The 24,043-nt window shown below is 43.7% G+C and overlaps 1 protein-coding gene across 1 annotated transcript in view; it reads left to right on the forward strand.

Moving 5' to 3' along the window:
- Positions 1 to 9,479: 9,479 nt before the first annotated feature.
- Positions 9,480 to 24,043, forward strand: part of CTTNBP2NL (CTTNBP2 N-terminal like) — a 58,446-nt gene continuing 43,882 nt past the window's right edge. The window contains exon 1 of the mRNA XM_075264062.1: positions 9,480 to 9,591. The gene's annotated coding sequence lies outside the window, so the exon portion shown is untranslated. The remainder of the gene's footprint in view (positions 9,592 to 24,043) is intronic.

Genomic DNA, 24,043 nt, shown 5'->3' on the forward strand with positions numbered 1-24,043 from the left:
CCAGTGACCCCAGACTGCCCGGAGCCCCCACATACCTGGTGATCCTGCCAGGACCTTCTGATGTCAGGCTGTGCGTCTACACAGCCTGACATCCTGCTACGGAATGCCATGTGGGACACCTGCAGGCTGTGTCTCACATGGCATTCTATATCAGCAAAGTATTGCTGATTGAAGTGTCCTAAATGGACACATGAAAAAGTAAAAAAAAATGTAAAAAAAATAAAATGAAGTGTATGAAAAAAATTAATAAAGTTATAAAGCCCAAAAATCCCTTTTTCTCAATAGAAAATGAATTATATAAAAAAAGAACTAAAAAGTAATAAAAACAATGCATATTTGGTATTGTCGCGTCCGTAACAATCTGTACAATAAAACTGAAATAATATTTAATGTACACGGCGAACGCCGGAAAAAAAAAACGGAAAAAACTCGCCGGAAGTAATGATTTTTCGCCATCTCACCATACAAAATATGCTATAAAAAGTGATCAAAAAGTCATATGCATCCGACAACAGTACCAATAAAAAGCGCAGGTTGTCCCGCAAAAAATAAGCCCTCAACCAACTCTGTCAACCGAAAAATAAAAATGTTACGCCTCTTAGAAGATGCGATGCAAAAAACATTGATTTATGTCCGCAAATGTGTTTTTCCTCTGCAGAACTAGTATCACATAAAAAAATACTATAAATGAGGTATCGCCGTAACCGTACCGACCCGCAGAATAAAGGGAACATGTTACTTATACTGTACGCTGCATGGCGCAAAATTAAAAAAGTAAAACTCAATGCCAGGATTGATTTTTTTTTTTTTAAATCCAGCAAAAAAGGGTTAATAAAATGTATTCAATAAGATGTAGGCACTCAAAAATGGTGTCATTACGAAATGCATCTCATCCCGCAAAGAATAAGCCCTTATATGGCCGCGTCACCAGAAACATAAAGAAAATATAGCATCTCACAATGTGAAGACAAAAACCCTCAAAAATCGCCAAATTATTAGAACACAACTGGGTGCGTCATGTAGGGAATATATAAGCTGTGTGAGCGGATATCAGGGGACACCCCAGATTTACAGCTTATGAGGGAACAGACACCAGAAGTGACCCCTAAAGTGACCCCCAGAGTGACTCCCCCAATCATAGGAGCTACGGGGACATAGTAGGGAATTTGGTGTTTGCAATGTCCTCCGCACAGTTTATACATTCCCTCTTCGCCATCCGCTGTGCAGTCACGTCCGGGATACTAATACTCACTACACCCCCTGATAAATTCTTTGAGGGGTGCAGTTTTCAAAATGGGGTCACTCCTGGTACCCCATGGAATCCACTTTTCTGGTACCTTACAGGCTCTACAAACATGACATGGCGTCCAGATACCAAACATCTGAATCTGTGCTCCAAAAGCCGCATAGCGCTCCTTCCCTTCTGCACCCTGCTGTACGTCCAAACTGCAGTTTATGACACATGTATGACACATGTATGACACTGGTGTACCCCCGGATAACGGACATAATGTCATATGTGGGTATAAACTGATACTAGGGCACAGCCGGACACAGAAGGGAAGAAGGGTCATTTGGTTTTTGGAGCACAGACGGTTTGGTTTTTGGATGCCATGACACTTTTGTAGAGCTGAAACGCCAGTAATTTGGAATCCCCTGATAAATTACCTTATTTTGGAAACTACACCCCTGAAGGATTTATCCAGGGGTACAGACAGCATTTTTAACCCCCAAGTGTTGCTATAACTTTATATATATAACTATAACTGTAGTGGATTGTGAGAGGTGAAAATGACCATTTTTCCAGGAATACGTCCTTTCAGTGCCTAATATATTGTGCCCGACTTGTATCAGAGATGAACGCTCTAAAAGCTGTTGTGCCTGGGATACCCGTTTAACAGTTTTTGGAGTGTCTCTGCTGACATAAGTCAGGCACAACATGTTGCACACTGAAATGGCAAATCTGTAAAATTTTCATTTTTAACTTCTCTATCAGTTGCGATTTCATTTCTGGAAACTAAATAAATGCAACACTCAAGGGTTAAAAATTCTCGCTACACCACTTGATAAATCCCATCAGTGGGGTAGTGTCCAAAATAGGGTGACATGTCTGCGGATTCCACTTTATTGGCAATTCAGGGGCTTTGCAAAAGTGGCAAAAAAACCCAAACTGTGCTCCAAAAACCAAAATAGCGCTCCTTCCCTTCTGTCCCCGGTTGTGCCCAAACAGCCGATTCTACCCACATATGGCATTAAGTACGTTATCCGGGGTACACCAGTGTCATACATGTGGGCATACACTGCTATTTGGGTACCCAGCAGGGTGCAGATGTGAAGGAGCAATATGTGCTTTTGGAGTGCAGATTTAGATTCTTCGTTTTTGGACACCACGTCACATTTGCAGAGACCCTAAAATTGCCCCTACAAAATGGGGTCACTTCTTGGTGAATTCCAGTTTACTGGAACCTCCAGGGCTCTGCAAAAACATCATGGCGCCCAGAGGGTCCCTCTAAATCTGTATCCCAAAAGCTAAAACGCACAGTGGTCCTTCCCTTCTGAGCCCTGCTGTGTGCCCAAGCAGCAGTTTACACCCACATATATAATTTTTTGACCCCCGGGATGGCCCACTTAATAGTTTTAGGAGTGCAGGTCTCTGACAACACAAAGTGGGTGCAACGTATTGGGCACCGAAATGGCATATTTTTAAAAATTTCAATTTTCATTTTGTACATTAATTTTTGGGAAGCATTTTAGGCTCAAAATGATAATACCCCTTGATACATTCCTTGACAGGTGTAGTTTCTAAAATGGGGTCACTTTTGAGGGGTTTCCATTGTATTGATACTTTAGGGGCTCAGCAAATGCGACATGGCACCTGAAAACTATTCCAGCAACATCTGCCCTCCAAAATCCAAATAGCGCTCTTTCCATTCTGAGCCCCAGCATGTACCCATACAGCAGATTTTGGCCACATATGGGGTATTGCCGTGTTCAGAAGAAATTGTGTAACAAACTGTGGGGGGCTTTTAATTCTTAAACTATTTGCAAAATTAAAACTATGGCGCTAAATGGACAATTTATTGGGAAAAAAAGTAATTTTTCATTTTCACGTCCCAATGTTAATAAAATCTGTGAAACACCTGTGAGGCCAAAATACTCACTCTACCCCTAGACAAATTCTATGAGGGGTGTAGTTTCCAAAATGGGGTCACTTATAGGGGGTTTCCACTGTATTGGTACTTTAGGGGCTCTGCAAATGCGACATGGGACCTGAAAAATATTCCAGCAAAATCTGCCCTCCAAAAGCCAAATAGCCCTCTTTCCATTCTGAGCCCCGCCATGTTCCCATACAGCAGATTATTACCACATATGGGGCATTTCTGTGTTCAGCAGAATTTGTGTAACGAACTTTATGGAGCTTTTTCTCCTTTATCCTCTTGTGAAAATTAAAAATTTGGGGCTAAATTGACAGTTTGTTGAAAAAAAAGTAATTTTTCATTTTCATGGCCCAATGTTAATAAAATCTGTGAAACAGCTGTAGGGTCAAAATGCTCACTCTACCCTTTAATATGTTCTGTGGGGGGTATAGTTTCCCAAATGGGGTCACTTTTAGGGGGTTTCCACTGTATTGGTACTCTAGGGGCTCTGCTAATGCGACATGGCACCTAAAATTATTCCAGCAAAATCTGCCATCCAAAAGCCAAATAGCGCTCCTTCCATTCTGAGCCCCGCCATGTTCCCATACAGCAGATTATAGCCACATATGGGGTATTGCCGTGTTCAGGAGAAATTGTTTAACAAACTGTGGGGGGCTTTTACTCCTTTAACCCCTTGTGAAAATGAAAACTTTGGAGATAAAGTGACATTTTAGTAATTTTTCATTTACACATCCCAATGTTAGTAAAATCTGTGAAACAACTGTAGGGTCTAAATGCTGACTATACCCCTTGATGAATTCTGTGAGGGGTGTGGATTCTAAAATGGGGTCACTTTTGGGGGGTTTCCATTGTTTTGGTACTCTAGGGTCTCTGCAAATAAGGCATGGCGCTGAAAATTATTCCAGCAAAATCTGCTGTTCAAACACCCAGTGTCGCTCCTTCCCTTCCATGCACTGCCATGTGCCCAAAAATCAGTTTACACCCACATGTGGGGTATTTCTGTGCACGGGAGAAATTGCACAATAAACTGTCAGATGCATTTTCTCCTTCAACCCTTTGTGAATGTGTTAATTTTGGGTCTAAATGTATTAGTGAAAAAAAAATGAAATGTCTAAATTTCACTGCCATATTATTTTTATTCTTATGAAATGCTTAAAGGGTTAACAAACATCCCAAATGCTGTTTTGAATAATTTGAGGGGTGCAGTTTTGAAAATGGGGTAATTTATGGGGGTTTCTATTATACAGGCCTTTATAATTACTTTCAAAACTGAAGTGGTCCCTAAAAAATTGGTTTGGAGAATTTTCTTGTAAATCTGGAAAATTGCTGTTACACTTGTAAGCCTTGTGACGTCCAAAATAAATTAAAATACAATCAAAAGATGATGCCAATATAAAGCAGAGATATGGGAGATAATATTTATTCATGTATTTGGATGGTATGACTATCCGCCTGAAAAGCAGAAAATTTCACATTTTGAAAATTGCAATTTTTTTCAAATTTCCATCAAATTTCCTAGTTTTTTTATAAATAAATGCAAAAATATTGATTAGTGTTTACCACTAACATGAAGTATAATGTGTTACGAGAAAACCATCTCAAATTCATTTGTGTAAGTTAAAGCGTCTCAAAGTTATTGCCATTTAAAGTGACATGTCAGTTTTGAAAAAAGAGGCCTGGTCTTTAACATACTTTTGGGCCTGGTCCTTAACCGGTTAAAGGCAGTTGGAACTAAGCTCCACAGCATGTTTCACTTGGGAACTGGCTTCCTCAGGGTTATGGGGCTTGCTGTTCACAGGGGTTATAAACCTCTGATGCCACCAAGACGTGTGTCTAGAGTTCAGCCAATTGGTGTCACATTCAGGCAAAAACCTGTGCTTTTCTTTTAGTTGCATTCAGCTTGCCATTTTCCTTTAAATTGGGTGGGGCATAGGTAGAAAGGTGGGGCACTTCACGACAGAAAAATTGCATAATTAATGGATGGAATCTACGGGAGCCCCAAGTGGACATAGATTTCAATTTTTGTTGCATGGAACGCCAGAGATGTTCCAAAATTGAGAGGCCTATGCTAAAAACTGTAAAAAAAAAAAAAAAAAAAACCTGTAATAAAAAAATATCAAAATGTGTCTGGACCCCAGAGTGGTACCAACAATGATTGTGCATGGTAACTGCACCCCTGTAGCTATAGCCCTCACTGCAGAAACCAAGAATTCCTAGGGATCGCTTACAGACAAGATACAAGCTACAGTATGCAGGAACTCCATCTCATGTCCAGCATTGATGCATCCTTCAGTCAAGTGAACTCCACTTGGAAGGGTGAGGTTGTGCACAGGCAGGATGTCCACACCAGGGGATGGTGCTTGTTATAGGTTTTCCAGTATAACTCTATTTTTTAAATATCATATTGCTTCACCAATAGAGTTTCCCCATTGAGTCTTTCTGCATTCACATGAAGCAGCCATGCTGTATCATTACATGTAAAATAAAAGGAAAAAAGATCTGTACAATATTGGTGCTGCCATTGTGTTTGTAACAACCTGTAAAGTGATCAAAAAGTTATATATACCCTAAAATGGTAATGAAATGTACATCCTATCCTGCAAAAACAAGCCTACATCCAGTCTTTACAGCAAAAAAACATTATGGATTTTAGAAGATGGGGATAATAAAACATGCTAAAAAAAAGGAAAAAGAAAATAGCATTGTATAAAATTAGCAATACATAAAAAACTGTGTAAATTAGTTGCTGCAATCACACACCCTGGGTCAGAAATGGGTCAGAAGAGAGATTTGACGGACTCTGAAAAGTCACAAATTGTGCGGTGTCTTGCAGAGGGATGCAACAGTCTCCAAATTGCCAAACTTTTGAAGCGTGATCACTGAACAAGCGTTTCATGGCAAATAGCCAAAAGGATCGCAAGAAGTGTGTTGATAAAAAGGTAAGGCGCAAAATAACTGCCCATGAATTGAGGAAAATCAAGCGTGAAGCTGCCAAGATGCCATTTACGACCAGTTTTGCCATATTTCAGAGCTGAAATATGGAGGTGAAATGAGATGGGTATATATTTGGTTTTTATTAAGTTGCCTAATAATTCTGCACAGTAATAGTTACCTGCACAAACAGATATTGTCCTAAGATAACCAAATCTAAAAACACTTCCCTCCAACTTTCACAAATATTATGCTTTGATATTTATGAGTCTTTTGGGTTGATTGAGAACAAAGTTGTTGAACAATAATAAAAAGAATCCTCCCAAATATAACTTGTCTAATAATTCTGCACACAGTGTATAATGTGAGGGCGTATAATGTACGGGTGACTGTAGAATTATACTTTGTGGGGGTACATGGAAAGATGATTGAGAATGGGCGGGGTCAGCGTAGAAGTGGGTGGAGCTAAATTTGCCACGGCACGCATGACCCTATAGAACCGTTACAATTTCTCATGTGGCCCCATGGGAAAATTAATTGCCCACCCATGACATAGAGGGATTTGCCACAGATTTTTGTTTTCAATGCGGCAGGAAACTGAACAAAAATTCCACTATTTCTCACACAGCCTGCTCCCCCATCTTCTCACACAGTCTGCACCCCATGACCCATCTTTCTCCTTTATGCTGCACCCCGTCTCCTATTTCTAACACAGCCTGCTCGCCATGTCTCCTATTTCTCACACAGTCTGCTCCTCCATCTCTCACACAGCCTGCTCCCCCATCTCCTTACACAGCCTGCTCTCCATCTCTCACACATCCTGCTCCCCATGTCTCCTATTTCTCACACAGCCTGCTCCCCCATCTCTCACACAGCCTGCTCTCCGTGTCTCCTATTTCTCACACAGCCTGCTCTCCCATCTCTCACACAGCCTGCTCTCCCATCTCTCACAGAACCTGCTCCCCCATCTCTCAGACAGCTTGCTCCCCAATCTCCTCACACAGCCTGCTCCCCCATCTCCTCACACAGCCTGATCCCCCATCTCTCACACAGCTCGCTCCCCCATCTCTCACACAGCTCGCTCCCCCATCTCTCACACAGCTCGCTCCCCCATCTCTCACACAGCTCGCTCCCCCATCTCTCACACATCCTGCTCCCCCATCTCCTCACACAGCCTGCTCTCCATGTCTCCTATTTCTCACACAGCCTGCTCCCCCATCTCTCACACAGCCTGCTCTCCGTGTCTCCTATTTCTCACACAGCCTGCTCTCCCATCTCTCACAGAACCTGCTCCCCCATCTCTCAGACAGCTTGCTCCCCAATCTCCTCACACAGCCTGCTCCCCCATCTCCTCACACAGCCTGCTCCCCCATCTCTCACACAGCTCGCTCCCCCATCTCTCACACAGCTCGCTCCCCCATCTCTCACACAGCTCGCTCCCCCATCTCTCACACAGCTCGCTCCCCCATCTCTCACACATCCTGCTCCCCCATCTCCTCACACAGCCTGCTCTCCATGTCTCCTATTTCTCACACAGCCTGCTCCCCCATCTCTCACACAGCCTGCTCTCCGTGTCTCCTATTTCTCACACAGCCTGCTCCCCATCTCCTAACACAGCCTGCTCTCCCATCTCTCACAGAACCTGCTCCCCCATCTCTCACACAGCTTGCTCCCCAATCTCCTCACACAGCCTGCTCCCCCATCTCCTCACACAGCCTGCTCCCCCATCTCCTCACACAGCCTGCTCCCCCATCTCCTCACACAGCCTGCTCCATCTCTCACACAGCCTGCTCCCCCATCTCTCACACAGCTCGCTCCCCCATCTCTCACACAGCTCGCTCCCCCATCTCCTCATATAGCCTGCTCTCCATGTCTCCTATTTCTCACACAGCCTGCTCTCCCATCTCTCACACAGCCTGCTCTCCCATCTCTCACAGAACCTGCTCCCCCATCTCTCAGACAGCTTGCTCCCCAATCTCCTCACACAGCCTGCTCACCCATCTCTCACACAGCCTGCTCCCCCATCTCTCACACAGCTCGCTCCCCCATCTCCTCATACAGCCTGCTCTCCATGTCTCCTATTTCTCACACAGCCTGCTCTCCCATCTCTCACACAGCCTGCTCTCCCATCTCTCACAGAACCTGCTCCCCCATCTCTCAGACAGCTTGCTCCCCAATCTCCTCACACAGCCTGCTCCCCCATCTCCTCACACAGCCTGCTCCCCCATCTCTCACACAGCTCGCTCCCCCATCTCTCACACATCCTGCTCCCCCATCTCCTCACACAGCCTGCTCTCCATGTCTCCTATTTCTCACACAGCCTGCTCCCCCATCTCTCACACAGCCTGCTCTCCGTGTCTCCTATTTCTCACACAGCCTGCTCCCCATCTCATCTCCTCACACAGCTCGCTCCCCCATCTCCTCATACAGCCTGCTCTCCATGTCTCCTATTTCTCACACAGCCTGCTCCCCCATCTCTCACACAGCCTGCTCCCCCATCTCCTCACACAGCCTGCTCCCCCATCTCCTCACACAGCCTGCTCCCCCATCTCCTCACACAGCCTGATCCCCCATCTCCTCACACAGCCTGCTCCCCCATCTCTCACACAGCTCGCTCCCCCATCTCTCACACATCCTGTTCCCCCATCTCCTCACACAGCCTGCTCTCCATGTCTCCTATTTCTCACACAGCCTGCTCCCCCATCTCTCACACAGCCTGCTCTCCGTGTCTCCTATTTCTCACACAGCCTGCTCCCCATCTCATCTCCTCACACAGCTCGCTCCCCCATCTCCTCATACAGCCTGCTCTCCATGTCTCCTATTTCTCACACAGCCTGCTCCCCCATCTCTCACACAGCCTGCTCCCCCATCTCCTCACACAGCCTGCTCCCCCATCTCCTCACACAGCCTGCTCCCCCATCTCCTCACACAGCCTGCTCCCCCATCTCCTCACACAGCCTGCTCCCCCATCTCCTCACACAGCCTGCTCCCCCATCTCCTCACACAGCCTGCTCCCCCATCTCCTCACACAGCCTGCTCTCCCATCTCCTCACACAGCCTGCTCCCCCATCTCCTCACACAGCCTGCTCCCCCATCTCCTCACACAGCCTGCTCCCCCATCTCCTCACACAGCCTGCTCCCCCATCTCCTCACACAGCCTGCTCCCCCATCTCCTCACACAGCCTGCTCCCCCATCTCTCACACAGCCTGCTCTCCCATCTCCTCACACAGCCTATTCCCCCAACTCCACACGCAGCCTGCTCCCACTCGTCCCATTCTTCCACCGCTTTCCCCAGGCTCAGCCGCAGCCTCTTCTAGTGTCCTGTAAACTCCAGACTTGCTCCTCCCACAGAAGAGTGCGGTCACATGGTCATGACGTCACCAGAGGTCCTTTAGCCCACTAGCAAATAGCATCTACCTTGCCGTGATTGTGTGGAGCTGGGAGGAGACGTGCCCGGAGCCTGGCTCACTGTGTCCTGCTCTACAACAAAGGACGAGAAGTGTGAGTACTGCGCCGGGATTACTTCTCTAACCGAGGTTTATGGGGGGCACTGGAGGGGCAGCTGCTCCGGGGGTGGCGGGGATGCTGTAGTGATGATGGGTATCGGCGGCCTCGCTGGCGGCTGCTCTCAGATGACACTGGAGCTGGATGCCCAGTGCAGGGACTGCTGTATAGTATGTGCCGAGGTGTAGAAGATACACAAGAGACTGGTGCTAGGTGGGCCCTATGTGACTATATGTGTGTGACACTGTATATACTGCTGGAGCAGGACTGGTATATACTGCTGAGACTGGAGCTGGATGTAGTGACTAGTATATATGTGTGTGTCAGGGTATATACTAATACTGCTGAGACTGGAGCTGGATGTAGTGACTAGTATATATGTGTGTGTCAGGGTATATACTAATACTGCTGATATTAAAGCTAACTATAGTGACTAGTATATATGTGTGTGACAGTGTAAGTATTAATACTGCTGAGACTAAAGCTGTGGATGCCCTGTGTACAGAGTATTTGTATATGTCAGGGTATATACTCGTGCCAATAAAGCTTGTTTGATGCTTGATTCTTACTACTGGTCCTGGAGCTGTATATCCCCTGTGTGGGATAGATGTGTGTGCCAGGTTATATACTAATACCGCCTGTCCTGGAGCTGGTACTTGTATGTGCCACAGTGTATTCTCATACTTCTTGTACTGGAGCTGTATACCCCCTGTGCGGGATAGATGTGTGTGCCAGGGTATATACTTATAACGCCTGTCCCGGAGCTGGATGATCTGTGTACAGGATACTTGTATGTGCCACGGTATATTCTAATACTTCTGGTACTGGAGCTGTATACCCCCTGTGTGGGATAGATGTGTGTGCCAGGTTATATACTAATACCGCCTGTCCTGGAGCTGGATGATCTGTGTACAGGGTACTTGTATGTGCCACAGTATATACTAATACTTCTGGTACTGGAGGTGTATACGCCCTGTGCAGGATAGATGTGTGTGCCAGGGTATATACTAATACTTCTTGTATTGGAGCTGGATGACCTATGTACAGGGTACTTGTCTGTGCCACGGTATATTCTAATACTTCTGGTACTGCAGCTGTATACCCCCCTGTGCGGGATAGATGTGTGTGCCAGGGTATATACTAATATCGCCTGTCCCGGAGCTGGATGATCTGTGTATAGGGTACTTGTATGTGCCACGGTATATTCTAATACTTCTGGTACTGCAGCTGTATACCCCCTGTGTGGGATAGTTGTGTGTGCCAGGGTATATACTAATACCGCTGGTCCCAGAGCTGGATGACCTATGTACTGGGTACTTGTCTGTGCCACGGTATATTCTAGTACTTCTGGTACTGGAGCTGTATACCCCTGTGCGGGATAGATGTGTGTACCAGGGTATATACTAATACTTCTTGTATTGGAGCTGGATGACCTATGTACAGGGTACTTGTCTGTGCCACGTTATATACTGATATTGCTGATCCTGCTGGATAACCCCCCTGTGTGGGATAAGTTTGTGCTCCAGGTATATACTAATACTGATGGTACTTGATGCCCTATGTGCAGCAACTGATACACAAATACCGCTGATACTGGAGCTGGATGTCTCCTGTTCAGGTATCTGTACCTATAATATGTGTGTGCTGCTGTTTTGATGAAACTGTGTACCTCTCATGCAGGGTACATGCAGTAATTGTCAGTTGTGTGCTAGGGTGTAGACTTGTACTGCTGACAGTGAAGCTGGATACCCGCTATGCATGGTATAAGTGTGTTGTATGCCAGGGTATACACTAATGCTCATTTTCATTGCATATTACCAGATAACCTGAGCCCACCATTCTTTTGCCTGGTACCTACTTTAGACTGGGTACCGTGTGAGCGAAACTAGAAGGTCACATGTCCAAACACCGCTCAGCTGATTGGTTGTCACTATAGATGACAACCAGCTACATAAAGTGGATATTCTCTGCGGTGAAACTACACAGTACCCTAACCAAACTGAGTGGAGCCGGTACTATACTGTGGAAAAGGGGGCTTAATACTAATAACAATGCCCCCTCCCTCCTTATGATACTAGAGCCAGGTGCTTTCTATGCAAGGACTTGTTCATATGTGTGCTTGGTATACACAAATGTTGCTGATGCTATTCAGGGTATATATGTATGTGATGTGTGGGGGCATATGCCCGAATGCTGTTTACATTGCAGTCTTATACCTCCTATGCAGGATATACATGTCTCCTGTATACCAGGGGATGCCCCTTTCAGGAACTGGAACATATGTGTTTGCTGTGTGCCAGGTTATCTACTGCTAAATCTGGATGCTTCTCATGCAGGGTATACGTGTTTGTGCCACACAGTGCAGTAGTCCTTCAAGTTACAATATTGATTTATACCAACCATTGTAATATAAAACTTTTGTAACTTGAGACCATATTTGTATGGAAATATAGTAGATTATTCTGCAGACCCCCAAATCTTTACCCAAAATAAGAAAAAAACTGAAGATTAAAAGTAAGCAGGAAACCAGCCCAGCTTACAAGAAGCTTTGTGATACCTGTAAAGGGCAGTACAGGGCATGTGACATTTTACTAGGCAGTGCCCATTGTATAACTTTGTGACCCTAGTGTGATCTCCCCATCAGTTAGGGAGCGTTCACACTACCGTCGGTGTCCAACAGGTAGTGTCCGCTCCTAGTGTCCGCTCAAAATCTGTCACGGACACAAGGAGCGGACACTAGCTGTGTCCGTGACACCTGTCATTCATTTCAATGGGCATCGGGTGCGTTGTTTTGCACTCCGTGCCCGTCCTTCCCTGTCCGCAAGTGAAGATGTCCAACTTCTCAAGCGGACAGAAGAACCCTGGGGTTTTTCTGTCCGCTTGAGAAGTCGGACATCTTCACTTGCGGACAGGGAAGGACAGGCACGGAGTGCAAAAGAACGCACCTGATGCCCATTGAAATAAATGACAGGTGTCACGGATACAGCTAGTGTCCGCTCCTAATATCCGTGACAGATTTAGAGCGGACACTACCTGTCGGACACCGACGGTAGTGTGAATGCCCCCTTAGATACTGCCCGCTGTTGGTGTTGTTGTTTATTAATCCACATTAAACAAAATTGAGTGAATGTAAAAAAAAAAAAAAAAGACTGCGTGTCTGGTATTGCTGTAATAAATGGCCATTGACGTTTCTGTCCTATTTACCTGGGGTCAGGCTGTGTGTATGGGGGGGATAGCTATGGCACTAGATGCACTTTTTAGCTAGGAGTCTTAAAACATCACCTACCCCCCTGTTGATCTTGTTACAACACTGCCCTTTGGTCTCTTTCTTGCTTCCAAAATGATACGCCTGATGGGCATTTTTAGGAATGTGTTAATTTGGGACCTGAGCAGTGTCAGAGGTGAGTTCTGCGAACTCCTGGAGATCTTATATTGTTGGCCTATCCTAAGGATAGTCTGTCCATATATATTAGACAATGGCTGAGTGCACCCCTTTAAATACCAAGCTAAGCCTTTTTATAAAAATACCGCAGCACACTTAAGGAATATCATTCTACTATAATAAAGTAAATGCTATGTACTACCCCCGCTGTGTGCCCATCAATGGATGGCTCTTCTGCCCTGTAACGTCGTACCTAACATTTTCCAGGCAGGCAGTAAATTAGAATAAAGCTGCGCTATTAATACTCCAGAATAATATTTTCCAGTTGTTTTGTCTCCTTTGCCTCCTGCACATAGACTATTTTTTCTCACACACATTTACTCAGGGATCACTTAGATTTTTCACTTGACTTTGTGATTTTGCAGTCTTGTAGTTCACCATCATTACTTCTATGCACGACTCCCCATTTGGGATGTCCACCTGGGTACCCCCCCCCCCCCCCCAAGCGGAAGCCTATATACATAGAAAAGCGGTTACCTGGGAAAACACATGAACCCCATAGACTATAATGGGGTCCGTGTGGTTTCCATTCGGTTTCCGCATGAAACATGCGGAGAGAGAAGTCCTGCAAGCACCACTTTTCTCTCCAGATGCGGAAACCGAACGGAAACCACACAGACCCCATTATAGTCTATGGGGTACACATGTTTTCCCAGGTAACCGCTTTTCTATGTGTATAGGTTTCTGTTTGGGGGGGATGGGGGATCCCCAAGCAGACTCCCCTAATGGAATCCCAAACACAGATGTGAACCGGACCTAATGGAGCGCTTATACTTCTCCCTTCTGCTTAATCCACTCCTGGCTTTGGCTCAAAAACCACAGCAAAATCTGCAGCAATAAAAATCTGTGTTTCCACGATGTGGGATTTAAGACTAAGGCCTCATGTAGCATTCCTGATCTGATGTTGTCCAAGTCCTTGGTGGTCTTTACTTCCTGGTCCTGTCTTGATGTATAGGAAATGCCCTCGAGCCAATGGCTGGTCGATAGAGGTCACTGCTGCAGCCAGTCATTGGGCATTTGTCACAGTTTTCACCTATAATGCAGATTAGGAGACCATTATAACCAGGAGCCTCCTGACAAGCCAGACCCATTGAAAAGATGATACTTATTGGAAAAAAAGAAAAAACTTCTATGTTCTGAGTCACCCTCTATTTATAGTGCTCTGAATATGGAACCAAACTGTTATACCTGTGAGTGACAGACAGAAAACAGCGCGTTCCACTCTTCACAGCTCTGTTCCCACCAGATGAATATTTCCAGCGCACGACTACTCGTGTACCATCTGGCCGCCTGCCACTAAGAGGAAAACACATCACTCACGTGTCCACAATGTACACATAGATTAGACATCCCTACTCGGCCACGGCAGTTCATTCCTGAGATTAAAACCTATTCATGTTATGATGTGACCTGGTTATTATATATGGCATCTCGTGTTCTGCATTTCCCTATCTATCTATCTACCTATGGGCACGGGAAATACTAACCTGGTTTTTGTTTTTTTCCTAATTTTTGGCTTCACTATAATCGGTGACCACCGCATTGTCTGATTGGCCTGTTGATGCAGCTTGGATCCCTCTTCCTGTCTCACCCACGACTACTACTTGTCCCCATACTTTACACTGCAGTTTTTCTTATTAAAAGAATTGCCCTGTTGTAAACAACTTTTCTTAAAGGTATTATTAAGAATTAGAAGAACGTGGTTGATTTTGGAAGAACGTAGCCATGTTTTTCTAATTCTTGATAATGCAGATCCATTGGTACTCAGCAACTTTTCCCATGTGTCTGGCTGCTGAAACCTTAGCAGACAGCTGACCTAGTATATAGCTGTGTTGAGACTCTCTGTGTCGAATAGAGATTTATCATGGGGAGCCTGTAAATGATGTGTGCCAATGTAAGCCTGTACGGTGTTATGCATAGGTAGTATTTGTTGCCTGTATTTTACAATGTATACCTCTGATATACACAAAGTAAGGGCTAAGGCTAGGTTCACCTCTATGCATGGGTTTCTGTTTCGGGAGTCCGTTTGGGGACACCCTGAACGACAACCTAATCCACATAAAAAAGCGGTTACTTGTGTGGTTTCTCTCCGCATTTTTTGTGCGGAAAAGTTCTGCACACCCTCCTACTCCTTCTCGGGTCGTGTGCTGTCTGTGTTCTTTGGTCTGTTTTTTATGTCCAATGGATTAATTGTTCCTTATCTCTCTCTGGATCTGTCAAAAATGGACAGCACATGGGTGACATCTTTGTGCTGCCTGTGATTTTTCAGACCCATAGATTTTAATGGGCATCCCCGCTGTACAAAAAAAAAAAGACCACAAGAGAGCATGTTTCCACTCTTTTTTTTTTTAGATGACTGTATACATGAGTCCCCCTTTGACAACAATAACAAAGGATTAAGTCCCGCCCTTCCTATTTCCGGTCGAAGATCTCTTTCCGGTTTTGAGAGTTTGCCATGTCTAGCAGGGGTATAGGCATACTGTTTCGTGGTTACGACGAGCCTGCTGCAGAACCTCATTTGCTAAATGCTATACAGTATATATATTTATTTGCCGAATGCTATATATATGTATAGCATTCGGCAAATGAACACTGATTCTGCAGCAGGCACGTCCTTGCCACGGGCAGGCAAGAGTTTTTCTCATTGGAATGAATAGTCCGATGTTAGACTCCGCCTCCTCAGACGAGCCTCTGGCAGAACCAGCGTTGATTGGCCAAATCACTGGCAACTGGCCAATCAACGCTGGTCTATTCATTTCAATGAGAAAAAGTCAACTGGTAACAGCATACTTACCTGCTCGTAGCAAGGACGAGCCTGCTACACAATCAGCCTTCATTTGCCGAATGCTATACACTGTATAGCATTCAGAAAATGAGGTTCTGCAGCAGGCTCGTCGTAACCCGAGGACCATACCCTGAAGTACATACCCAGCCCTGGTTAATTCACTAAGGAACAGGAAGTCTTCTTGCCGCCCTTCCATTGCGCATGTGCCAACCGGAAGTTCGCAGGGGGACTCATGTATACGGCCACTAAATTCAGTTGGTTTGCATGCATGCTGGGATTAACATGGACATCACATGTTTCTTTATAGACAGGTGAATAAGCCCTAAGGCATGTAGAAAGGGGTTTCCATTATAAAACAACTAGCCTCTGCCTGCGACTTCGTCTGCTTGTTGTTGGCGTTGATGATCCGCCTATATTCAGCAAATTGCTGCCGTCAATGGTTTGCTTTCTCCGGCGTTTCGGCAGCTCTTAAGCTGTCCTGCTGCTGAACTTGTTCCTCACGCCATGCCTGTGATTGTTCTGGCATCTCAGCATTTTGCTGGGACACCATATAATGAGCGTGTTGTTGGCGTTGATAATCTGCCTTCTCCGGTGTTTCAAGCTGGCCTGCTGCTAAACTTTTTCTTCGCGTCGTGCCCGTGATTGTTCCAGCAGCTTACTGGGATGCTATATAATGAGCGTGTTGTTTGCGCCGATGATCCCCGTCAGCTCCACTTGAGGAGAACTCTGTTAACTTCTGGCTTCCTTCATAACTCTCGTTGTTTTAGAATTTTGCAACAGATTTTCTTTTTCCCGTCGTGTTTAAATGTAGCAAACTGCCAATTTGTATTAAAGGTGTTTTCTCATCCAGTGTGTCGGCACTGTCTGGAGCAGATCAGATAATACGCAAATAAATGTACAGAATGGACTGAGGGTCAGCTGTGTATTTACATAGAGAGATAACAGACCTGGCTTTATCAGAACCTGATATAAACTGCTGCAAGAGCAGTGTAATATAGTATGTGAACATAAATTCATAACAGTCGTGAAGTCATGTCATTTACCGGGATAAAAATTAGCCTATGTGTTAATTGAGGTTACAAACTATCTATTTGCCAAATTTCACATTTATAATATTAGTAGGATTTACTTCAGTGGCAACACAAGAAGCAACCCATGGAGATATGCGATTTTTGGAAGAAAGTGGCTATGTTTTTGTAATGACTGGCTGTTGTGTATACACATGAGTACATTAGTTCAGAAATTGGGAGAATTATCTTATCCTTTCTATGTTATCACAAGTTGATAAGTGCAGGAAGTCATGTGAATACAGGATGAGCGCCCTGCCAGAGACCTGTCACTTCAGCCTCCACCAAGGACTAAGCTCTTTCCCCATTTTAGTATACATCTTTTGGCAGTTCTGTACTCCTCTTTGTGCATTTAGATGCGCCTATTGATTGCTGGCCCAAGGGGTGAAACAGCATATGTCTAGCACAATTATAGGATTATCCTAAATGATAGGTAATTCTGTTCTGACTCATTTACCCTGAGGTTTTAATGTCTTTAGTTCCAATGGAAAAGTAAAGTTCTTGACGCTGCCCACACATATTAGATTAGAGGAAATAAAGATATTGATGACCAGTCCTTAGAATCAATATCAGATTGGTGGGGGTATGGCACTCAGCACCCCCAACTCCACAGATCAGCTGTTCATGAGGGCCCTGGAAGCAGAGTCATCCATTCTCCATGTAGTGGCCAAGCTGAGTCAGTGGAAATGAAGGCAATGGGAGCTGATCTGCAGTAACCAAGCTTGGCCATCACATGGGGATGGAGCCATTCTCTGTATATCTTTCAGGGCCAGCATTGGGAGTATAGGGCAGGGCTGTGGAGTTGGAGTAGGTTATCAACTCTGGCTTCAGGATGAAATGACTATATCATACAATTTTTAATATTGTGTAATTAATTTGTTGCATAGTTCGTGTATTTCCTTTCATAGTAATTCAATCACTGGCTTTTGGGTTTGTAGCTTCTGTAAGCCATTTATGAAGTTTGGCTTCCACAGGCTTGACTGCCCTCTGAAGGGTAATGTTGGGTATATTTCTGTATACTGCTTTAACCACTTCATGACACCGTTTGGCCTTCCAGGCGAGGCATAATGTTTTTCAACCTTATCTTTAGAGACCCATAACTTTTTTAAATTTTTCCATTGACATAACCATATGATTGTTGGATTTTTGCCAAGGCAAGTTATATTTTAATGGAACCATTTTGGAGTACATATAATGTTTAGTTTTATACTGTATGGTATAACTTTATTGAGCTGCTGGGAACCAAGGGACTGGCAGATGAAACCCCTTCCTTTTCTCCATCTGTTTGACTTACCATAGACCATAGTCACTTTTGACTGTGCCATGTAAAGGCCTCAAGGGAAGTCTGTCACCAGCAAAATCAAATCAAACCAATGACATTACGTGTAAAGCGCGTTCTACACTTTCAAAAGATGCCTTTTTTATTCCTCATTGCGACTCCAATTTTATGAAAAATCTTGACTTTTCTGGATATTTTTATGCTAATTAGATGAAAAGGGCTATAGGGGAGTTTCTTCTCCTGCTGACTTCCTTTAAACTGCTGGGGATCAGTTATCTGCCCCAGAAATGTGACTGGGACCTGGCTATATGTGACAGCCAGGTCCTGCCGATGATCCTGTGAATACATTCACAGTGCCTGTGACACCACCATGACAAGTATATCAGTCTCTAAGCACATACTGTCTGTCTGTCCAGTCCTAAAGAATATGTTGGTGCTCTATAAATGATGAATAGAACAAAGCATGTGAGGGAAACTGCTATGTGTATACGTTCTAGTATTTATAACAGGGCTGGACAATTCCCAGTAGGTTATCCTCTGTTTATGTCTTTGCAAATTTGTATTTTTAAGCCACTAAACAATTTAGGTTGGCTCTTGGAGTGATCTAACTGGTTCTTAAAGAATACAAGAACCTGATCTGTTGCATTCACTAATATGTGTTGTAGATCTTGATGCAAAGTCTCCGTACAGGCATTCTGTTTGCCTCTCCACATGAAAAATATGGAAATCACACAGGCCCCATTCTAGTCTATGGGGTCCCCAGGTTGCCTAAGGTAACCACTTTTTTTATGCAGGGGGACCCCCCGAAATAATTTTTTTATTTTTTTTTCCTTTTGAGTTATTTTGGTCAGGCAAAGGATAAAATAATACTACTTTGACCTCTGTGCGGCTAATACAACACTGTAGATTTGTTTCCAATGCTTTTCAGGAGCTTTCCCAGCATACATCCTAAACTTGTATCACAAATGTGACGTGAACTCAGCCATAGGTGAAGTTTTGCATAAGCGAATTACCTAGACCGGATATCTTTGTATGCATTTCTTGCCTGTGAGCAGTACTGGATATGTGCACGTCTGCCATCTGTGAATGTAAGCTATTAATAACCATCTCAATGAGAAGCTGAAATACAAAGAGTTCACGTTTATCAAGGAAAATGCGGCAGAATTCTGGCAGAATTTGCACTAAAAAAAAAACTGTATTGCTCTATTGAGATCATTATTTTTTTTATTTTATTTTACATTTGTCTTACAGATGCAACAAAACAGACACAAACTTTTACATAGACATCATTGTTTAAAAAAATAAATAAATAAAAAATCATTGATGTCTAGGTAAAATGACGTCTCTGTATCTGTTTGCTTTAATTCTTCATATAAATGTAAAAAGGTGATATGATTAGAGCCTAAAATGCCACATTTTTTAAGTGTGTGAAGCACTTTTTAGACACTTTCACAACTTATGCGAAAGTCCTAAAGAGAAAGGGGTAATCCAGCATTATAAACCTGACATTAGGAGTCCTCTTTATGCCTCCTGTACACAGTTGAATATAGTCTGCAATATCTGGTCGTTGTCTTGAGACCTGAACTCCGAGCATCATAGTCATCTGTGATGCTAAGCGTCCCGGCCTCCCCACTGGATAACCGTCTAGTCCTCTATTCATGACCCTGCTGGTGTGCACCGATGCCCCGGAGGTGATCCTTGCAGCCAATCACAGGAAAGCTTTCTTTGCTTTTAGTTCTCTTGATAAAGGAAAGTTGTCCTCTGATGGGTTGTTAACTCTTTCAGAAACCTACTCCGCTGTATTTTTAGGGGAGAGAGGAGAGAAAGCCTCTAGTAGACACATACACCATTGACTTGTCATCCTTTAGAACAAAAGGTTTGGTAATGAAATCCAACATACTCATTGCTTCTATCTCTCCACATCAATTGTTGCCTTCTCAGTCTTGGGTGGAAATTAGATGGTGACTGCCATGTAGACTATCTTTCTCTTTCTGGCTCCTAGAGCTTCCTAGAGAGTCCTGTTTTGGCTGGAGTTGAAGGGAAAAAAATGATTCCCTCTAACTCTGGCTTCTAGATAAAATAATTTTAAGTTCTTTTGTACAATTATTCTGATTGTGTACGTGATTAGATGCATAGTTTGTTGCATACTTTTACTTAAGTTAAGCTTTGACCACGGCAGGGGGAGAATAGGAGCGTGTGCTTTGGCCTACCGACTCCACAACACTGGTTCCTAGTACTGTACTTCTAATTAGAGATGAGCAAGTAGTATTCCATCGAATACGACTATTCTATTGAATACTCATATCGGTCGAATACCTCACGGGAAAAATCCATTGAATTCAAAGCAAAAACCTCCTCGTGCTCCTCATCCTGCTACTTCCGAAACTTGGAGGATCCAAGGTGTCGAACTTTGGTTTCCATGGAAACCGGTACAACATTCCCATTTTTTCCCATAGACTATAATAGGATTTGATATTCAAACGAATACTACTTCTGAGTGTTTGGTCATCCCATATTTGCTGTTCAGTTTCTCATGTAGGACTGTCCCTAGAAAGGATGGCTTCTGCATCTAATTTCCAGGCAATTATGGACATCTGATTGAATCCGTATGGCACAGGCCTATATTTAGTCATGAACGGAGCTCTGCCTGTTTATTTTCCTTAAATTCCTCACTGACCCAGAGTCATAGGGCTGAAATTTCCATTATGTGTACAGAGAATGAATAGGGCATCTCATCACTGGAGAAACACACAACGTTGCTCCAGATTTATTACAAATCTCGCTTTCCATACAGAAGCTCTTATGAGTAATAGTAAATAAAAATATCATAAAACTGCCGGAGTAGAAATTTCCAGGATTTTTCCAGTTTTATTAGCATCTGACCTGTTAAAAAGTAGCATTCAAAATAATTTAAGACCTTTTTTTTTTTGCAGGCTTTTAATAAGTCTTGTGTATGTTCAGAGACATTTGGTGGTCGTTGCTTTACCTTACGACGTAGATGTCAATCTCTGGCCCATAGTGTAATTCTATTTGGCCCGTGAGAACATGCTAAATGTCTAGTAGAGTAGATCAGAGTGTAGCAAATTGTATTAAACTGCTTGTCCCAGATTCTTCGTTTAAACAAAACTTAAGTTTGTTTCCTTATGAAAAGGGTCATCGTTCTATCAGATAAGGAAAAGCTTCCGCAATTGTAGATGTTTTTTCAATGAATATCAAGGTTGGCTTGCGACTTAGTCCAAGTTCTTAATTTTCTCCGACTATGTATTTGAGTTTGACACCCTTGCCTTAGGATATAAGATAAATTTCTTCACCATGAGTCATATTGCAAGGCCTTTAAAGGGTCAGGCATTGACTTATGTGGAAGGGAGCCAGTAGGCGGCACTAGAGGCAGTTACTTCCTTCTGGATAAGAGCCAATTTGCATACATTTGTCAAGACATTAACTACCCACGAGTCTTTATGGCCCAATTGTAATGTCATTTGTGCCCACATTCAAAATGAAAAATATTTAACTTACCCATCATTTGTATTCCTGGCAGCGGCTCAGTTGTGCAGTAAAGCCAGAGGAGTACACCTTGGGGTTGGTGCATATCGGGCTCTTGCACAGGGAATCCAGACTGTATGCCCCTGTTTTCATTGAACAGCCATCGGGAGCATAGAGAATGAGTGCAATGAGACTCTTCAGACTCCTCTTTAGGTTGATTGATTTTGTTGATTTGTTTCAGTGATTGATTTGTTGATTCCAAGCAAAAAGATTTCTAGTAAGGGTTTCTGGGTATGAGTTAGACTCAAAGGCACGTCCATGACAGGTGTAGAGTCGCTAACCACTTTCGGTGCCAAGGTGTTAAGTACTTGCTAGAGGAGGCATAATACCCTCTCTAACTTATGTGCACTTCAGAGCCTGTCTTCAACAGGTCTTATAAATTCTTAGGTATCACCATAAGCATTCGGTTTCACATAACAGAAAATCCTAGGAGGATAGGTCATGAAAATCATGCATGCCAAGGCGCTCGATTCAGGTTTATCAGCATAAGTAAAAATAAAACTTGTCTGGACTTTACTGAAGTATCAGGTAGTGTTGAGTAGTGACAGCAGTATAGTATTTCTCCCATACTACAGAATGTCTGCACTACTGTAGCCTAACCATGATATGTAAGTCAGGAGCAAGATTGCAGGAATTATACATTATTGAGTGGTGATGGTACATTTGTGTGTATAATTTCCAACAGAAGCCATATGTCTGACTATAGTCATTGCAGAAATTCATTTCGTCATCTATTTCATATTGGAAATTCAATTTCATATAACATTTGAGGCTTGGCTAATGTGTTAAGGCTGCCTCAATGTTGTCTGAAACCGTCAGTCTGATTTTTTTTTTTTAATGGCCATACAGTTCACGGTTTACTGACTGACCATTAACCAAATTGTTGTTAGTTGCACATTGAAAACTGGGCCAATATGTGTGTTGGTAATCCTAAGATTAGGACATCAATATCAGATCATTGGGAGTCGGACATCTGGCACCCCCAGCAATAAGCTGTTCTTTCCATCTGATACACAGAATATAGCAGTGATGTAAACCTCTTGTGTAGTGGTAGTACTGAGTCCCTGCAGCCTAGCTTCCATTCAAGTGAATGGGTGCTGACCTGCAATACCTGTTCTGGCCACTACATAGAACAGAGCTGTTTGCTTCCTGCTCCACTTACTAACTCATCTGTGCCAGTTTTCTGACATAGATGGGTTTAGATGGATGCATCTTGGGCACACAGACGTTTGGCTGTTTTGACTGGTCTAGATCGCCATTTTGGAGCACTGACATGCTTTATAGAGTGGCCATTCTTACACTTGTAGGGCCCTATAAGACTAGTGTGCAAAATGCAAGTCTTAATTCACTTGCCTCAGTTTGTCACCCTCCTCCCCGCCCTTCTGACTGAAGTTTTGCTGTTAATGAGACAAGTAATGGGTATGGCCTGCAGTTCACCAGTGTTTCACTTACTAGGGAGACCCCTGTGTCCCCAGATATAACTGAGTGGCGGCACCCTAAATCCTGGAGAAATAATCTATGTCAGACAGTGATATCATTTATAGATCTAACCTAAGCTTATAGTCACTTGATTCGGGGCAGTGTAATATAAATCTGCCTCCTCATAAAGTCCATTATCAGTCCAATGTCTATTACCGTTTGCAGATTTTCCTGTCATTCTGGAATCAATGTTTAGAGCATTTCCAAGCTCCTGAAGCCCTATAAACTGGACGCAGCCATCAGTTTGCCCAGATGTCCTCTGTTCCCGAGTACACAGTTATTTTACTGTTCGTGGCTTGTAGGAGGCTTAGCCAGGTGTTCAGCACATAAAGGGCTTCAGTTTCTCCTCCATGGAGACGTAAAGCTCTATATGATTCTCTGACGTTATGTCCTGGGTACTTTTCCTTTCAGGATTGAAAGAAAGTATTCTAGTAGGACTATGTTTGTCTAGTGTGGGGCGAAGCCCTTTCCTGGGGTTCGCGTTCATAAAAATGCATTAGTGGGCACATGTTCTAATATATGGCGTTACATAGAGTGACAATTCTGTAACACAGCCCCCCATAAAGACTCATATATGTCTATATTTCAGTCATTCCTGAATAACGCCTTCATTCTCTTCTCTATGTGACAGACATGTTGTCCATTAGTCACATATAGTGTGATATATTTCTGTGGCAGAACATAGCCTGGTCCTGCCATTGTCTCTTAGCTAGGAGTAAGTGCTGTGCAGTTTACATTTGCTTTCCTGTTGCTTATATAATGCTACCATTTTTTTACGGCTTTGTATATACACTGTCAGCATTCACTTCAGGCCTTGTCCACTAAGCAGCTGAAATCCCTATCTCCAGCACACA

The sequence above is a fragment of the Leptodactylus fuscus genome, chromosome 2, assembly GCF_031893055.1.
Source record: "Leptodactylus fuscus isolate aLepFus1 chromosome 2, aLepFus1.hap2, whole genome shotgun sequence".
In the NCBI taxonomy this organism is placed as follows: Eukaryota; Metazoa; Chordata; class Amphibia; order Anura; family Leptodactylidae; genus Leptodactylus; species Leptodactylus fuscus.